This window comes from Alligator sinensis, unplaced genomic scaffold (genome assembly GCF_000455745.1).
Source record: "Alligator sinensis unplaced genomic scaffold, ASM45574v1 scaffold735_1, whole genome shotgun sequence".
Classification (NCBI taxonomy): domain Eukaryota; kingdom Metazoa; phylum Chordata; order Crocodylia; family Alligatoridae; genus Alligator; species Alligator sinensis.
In genome coordinates this window covers 817,966-823,965 of record NW_005842639.1, presented here as the reverse complement: position 1 = coordinate 823,965, position 6,000 = coordinate 817,966, and positions in this window count along the sequence as shown.

Below are 6,000 nucleotides of genomic sequence, written 5' to 3'. Positions count from 1 at the left end.
TGGGGGGGGGGTCGCGCCCCCCCCCGCCAGTCGCCTATGGCTACAACCTGTACCCCTGGCACCGGAAACACTCATCTGTGGGTCTCCTGAACTTCGCAACAGGGGCTGAGCCATGACCTGCCGTTAGGTGGCTGGGATTTGCCAGAGTTGCCTTCCCTCCCTCCCTCCGTGCTGCATGTTTGGCTGGCACAAGGCAGCTTCCAAATGGTGTGACCCCATACTCTGCCTGCCTCTTTGCCCAGTTTTACCTACCTATGGCAAAGTGGGGCTTAATATGAAATGGAGTCCAAGAGGAAGAATGACTGGACCTCAAAAGCTTGTCCAAGTTGATCCCAACCAGACAGTTGGTCCAATAAGAGATATCACCCACAAAAATCCTTGCCTCGTATTTCTTGCCCCATCACGGCTGCCGTATCCCTCCAATACAACTAACACATTTACGACGACATCCTTCGTGGTAGTGCGAACACTAGCTCACGTTTTTTAAAGGTTAGACTAACAGATTCATGATTGGATCAACGAAGGCAGGATCTAAACCAGATACTAACATAATGCCAAAGAAATCAGGTCAACAGACATGATCTTGTTCTCCCCAGAGGTGATCCCATGTGAATGTTTCGCTTTCTGAAGATTCAAACCAGTAAAAGTCTCCAAGAGATGCATGCACACGGCGTATAATGGTGCATAATTTGGAGAAACATTTTTGTCACGCTTATCATGGTACTATCTGAGCATTTAAGAACAAATTCTGGGCTATGTTTAAATGACTTCGTTTCAATTTTTTTTTTTTTTTTTTTTTACTATTATTGAAGGAAAAATTAAAGTCCCAAGTAAAGCGAGGCAAATAACAAAAGACCAACCAAGGACAACTGGTTTCATGGCAACTCTGAGATGCATAGATGAATGCATGTAAATGCCTGAATTATATGAAGATTACAAGCCTGTTTTGGCAAGTCGATTCAGAACTCTTGAAACCAAGATATGACGATGATTAGCACGAGAGTTATGCATTTCAGCTATTTAAAAAGATTAGCATCACCCACTGCTGTAGAGTGACGCCGTCCAGAGATAATATGGGCTTTGTGGGGATGCAGCACAAATTAGAGCAGCTTTATTTCTGGTAAAGATCAAGTCTGTCACACAGCAGACATACTTTACACAGAGCAGGCAGGACTTCTGGTGATACAGCAGCTGACACGGACTTGCTAATAGAGCTGAAACGTATCTCATTGATAATCTGTGCACTCTTACTGAAGAAGTGAAAGGCTGGAAAGGCAATCTGTTCCCTGAGGCACAGCAATACCACTTCAGTCTGAACAGCTCACACCAAACTATGACAGGGTTCCTATCTCGTTTGTTGGCAGGACTTTTCGAGCTCTTCCAGACAATAAAGCATTACTGAACTGAGATAAATTGAACTGAATCAAGAGTGGCTCCCAGCCTCTGTGAATGGGAGCAGGTGTTGAAGGGATACTCTTAACCTCATCGTCTTGCAATCAAAATAAGAGAAGTTGGGCTGGAAGGGACCTCCATAGGTCATCTAGTTCAATACCCTGTCCGAGGCAGGACCAAGCCAATCCAAACCATCCTATACAGAGCCATAATCTAACCTCTTAGTAAAATTAAAGTAGACATAACACCCAAGACTGCCACAGATGAGGCAGGGGAAATCACGGCAGCCGATGTCCTGCATCTATAAAAGGTTCACAGGTGCTCCAGAGATCGCAGATAGAGGGCAAGGCTAGAGAGGAAGGCAGCCCTGTCTCCAAGTCCATACCAATCAGACCATACGGTATAAAATTCCTTCCTGACCCGAAATATGGTGAAGTCCTATCAGTGCCGTACATTTCCAGACCTTTACACAACCCGGGCAGTAGAGCCATTTTTGCTCCCTTAGTATCAAACAGTTCTTTCAACAATATTTTTTCCTACGCGCACATGTGGTGCCCCACTCCCACTACGTTCCAAGTCTTCTCTCTCTAATTAATAGCCTGCAATTAGGTAATGCCCCAACAGTCACCAGCATTATCCTTTGCACTTCCCCAAAGTCACACAACAGCGTTCTCCCACTATATAGGAAAGAGAAGACGAAGGGGGACCTTTGGAGCCCTAATGGCTTAGGGAACCCTGCCAAGGGCTTGACTGGGTGAGGTGGCATGACAACTGATGCGGTCTCATACTCAAGGGATGTGATCCAGACATCCAGGTATGACTTGCAAAGGATGCCTTCCTCCCTATGCAGATTTGTCTTGTTGTCCGGAGAAACAACAAGCGAGGGGAGGGTGTCTGGGATGCTTGCCGAAACTGGGCACCATTTGTGTCTTTGAAAATCACCCCCCTGCCTGATGATATCTTATCTTTCCAATAACCTAAGACTTCCAATCAAGCCTTAATTCAGATCTATTCCTGAAAGGGGCCCAGAATAAATAACTAACTCTCAGAAGGGCTTTTGAACTCAAAAGCTTGCTTAATAAGTATTCTCCAACTATTTGGGTTGGTCTAATAAAAGGTATCAAATTCACCCAAGGAACCTTGTCTGCATATGTCCTTAGACCAACACGGCTACGACCTATACCCCTGTAACTCTCAGAAGCACCTTAATGTTTCATGGGCACATTGCCCTGATGGCATGGCTATTGTCCGAGCCAGTCTAATGCAGCACAGGGACTCCTGGCCCTGTTCAATAGTAGCCACTGGAGTGATCACAATACACTCCTTGTCTCTACCCCTTTCCCCCTTGTTTTCTCCTTCCTGGGGCAGAGGAAAGAATAGTGCTGGGGAGAAGAGCAGCTCCCTGCCTGTGCCGTCTTCTGGCAATTCAAGACCTGCCGAACCAAAGCAGAGCTACGTCAGCAAATGGAAAAGTCATATTGCAAAAGGGGAAATCCCTCTTATGCATGGAAAAGGGGAGATCTGCATGTGAGGATCATAGGAAAGTTGGACTGGAAGGGTCCTCACAAAGTCACATCTAGTCCAGGCCCCAGCTCAAGGCAAGATCAGGCCTAACTAAACCATCCCAGCCCAGTGTCCGTCCAACCTACTTGTGAAGGTTTCCAGGGATGGAGAGTCCACAGGATCCCTAGGTGCCTGCTCAATGCTTGACTACCCCCAGAGTCAGGAAGCTCTTCCTCATCTCCAGCCTAAATTGCCCCTTCGCATGCAGGTCTACCCAGGATCTTCCAGACCTTTGTTTCTTTACAGCCTTTTAAGCTACAAAAGAATTTTTATTTTTTAATTCGGGGTGTGATCTGTTCTGGTGTACGTCCAAGCCTGCCATCGAAATAAATCTATATTGGAGCCTCAAATCACACATCCCGAACAGTTGCAAGTGTTTGGTGTTAAAGATAAATGCATGTTTGGGGCTTGCTTTCTTTGAAGTTTGGGGCCCTTAAAATTAACAGCGCCTTATCTATCTAGGGGTATTTCCATGTCCATTGATGTATTTTGGCAGAGGGAGAGAGATAGATGTTACTGAAATCTTGGATATTAACACGTTACACAAATTGGTAAAGGAAGTTTTCCTTGAGAGAGCCTCTTCTGTTTAAAGAGTCACTGGAGTTATTCCCCATTGAAGGCACAGGTTTGAACACAGTGGTTGCTGCTGCGTGAAACAGGAGTGGGAGGGGAAAATACTGGTGCACCCTACTCTGAATTTCTAAATGGCTGTCAGCTTAAATTTCTGCATAACTATTATATTAAAGCACTTGCTGCCAAAAAAAAATAAAATCCAGGAGTATCCTATTATTGAAAGAGGAAATATTTCCTGGAACAAATCAAGGTAGCATAAAAAGCACAGTAACACAGAAACCGTTCTTTAGCCTCCCTACCCATCCAGATCATAATTTTAACTTGGGAATTCCTACTGCGTCTCATTTAAGCGCAGATCTTTCACAGCTCCCTAATTACAACATTTTTTTGCTAATTTGAAAAATAGCATTTTTCCCCCACTCTATAATTGAGTTTTTATTGGACAGAAGATTCAGTTTAACGATGAACCAAATTCTGGCTCTATGCACAGTGTCCAAGTAAAGATTATATAGGTTAGGAAGACAACCCTAACAGGATGGAGAAAAAAGGCAGTAGATTCACTATAGGTTCCCTTGTTGTCAGAAATGACTGGGGCTGCACTGCTCTAGCTTCATGGGGTTTGCTTTATGGGATACAATGTAAAGAAAGGGAATAAAATGAGGAAGTTTTGACATCAGTGGGACATAAACATGGACTGGATGGATCCAAACCTGTGTTTAAAAGTTAAGCACATTTTTAACTCCTTTGCTGAATCAGACTTCGAAGTCAGAAATCCAGACAGTAATTACCAGTATTTAGACGAACAGTGGGCATGTCTACACAAGCATTAATGCATTGTAGTTACTGTGCATTAAGTTTAGTACCTAAGTTTAGTAACTTAGGTTAGTACCTAAGTTTAGTAATAACAGGTACTAACTCAATGTGCAGTAACCAGCTCTACTGCGCAGTAGCACACCTTTTTAGTGACACTAATGCGCAGTAGATTAATTCTATTGCGCATTAGCACAAAAGCACGACTTTTGCTGTGACATGCTAATGCGCAGTAGAATTAGTCTACTGCACATTTATCGTCTCATGTAGATGTGCCCAGGAGGACCTAAACATGGACCTGATAAATAAGATACAAACTAGGGCTATGCAAAGCTTCGGTCCCAATTGGATTCAGCAGAGATTCGGCCCGATTCGGTGGCCAAATCTCCAAATCCAAACCGAATCAGAGGACGCTTTAATCTCTCCGAATCAAACTGGAACCCTCCAAATCAATTCGGAAATTCGGACATAGAGACAGCTTTACATGCTTTTTCCACATACGTCAGGTAGCGGGGGCTCATGAGTGCTGCAATGCTGGGGTGCACAGAAACGTGGGGGGGGCTCCCCAGCGCACTCAACAGCAGACCCAGAAGTGGACCAGAAGCACTCCCCATCCACTTCCACTCCCCCCATACTCCCCCGGCTCCGTGACTGGTGCCTTCTGGGTCTGGGGGGGTGTACCCGGGGTCCCCCACGGCCAACTGCCGAGCCAAGGAGGCGCAGGGGCCCCCCACTGCACTCCCCAGGAGACCCAGAAGTCTTCCTGGTCCACTTCCAGGTTCTCCGCCGAGCACATGGAGGGCCCCTCTGCGCTCTTCTGGGACACACCATGCATCCCAGCAACGCAGCGATCATGAGCCACACCTGCTACCTCAAGGTATGTAGAAAAAGCTTTTAAAGCTGTGTCTATGTCCGAATTGCTGATTCTCTGAATCAGCATTGAATCTTCAGATTTGGATTCGGCTGAATCGAATCAGGGACAGTGATCTGAATCAACTAATCAAATCACTGTCCCTGATTCGGGCCGTGTCCGAATCCGAATAGAATAGGGCCCGCTTCGCACACCCCTAATACAAAACTGTGTTTAAAAGTTAAGAACATTTTTAACACCATTGCTGACTCTGGCTTTGAAGTCAGAAATCCAGACAGTAATTACCAGTATTTAGGCCAACAGTATTCCTCCTCTGAGCAGGCAAATATGTGGTTAGAGATGCAGGGTGGGAGAAGCCATCAAAACCTGAAAGTCACCTCAATATTGTGTTTCCTGATGATTTATTATGAAAATACATGCAAACACATGCAAACTATTTTGTTTCTACAGGCTGGTTTCTATGGCACTGTTTTTAAAGCAGCTTAAATCTGGAGTTTAAAATGACTGGAAGACATTGGCTTTTTTAAATTAGAGTGCATGTAAAAAAAATGAGGATTGAAATGTTGTTGGCACTCAAATGTCTTCAGCATAAGTTTTTTTTTTCACGTAATAGAAATGTAGATTAAAAGAATACAAAAAGAAGTTTTCTGCTTGTCTGCACATTCCTTGACAAGTATTTGTAACTTTACAAATAGGCACTAATGAGTAGCTGAGTTTTTCGGCAGTCAAGTTATGCGTCGTCAGCTTTGTTCTCCTGAGTATAAGGAGATGAATAGCACCTAGGGAGAAAA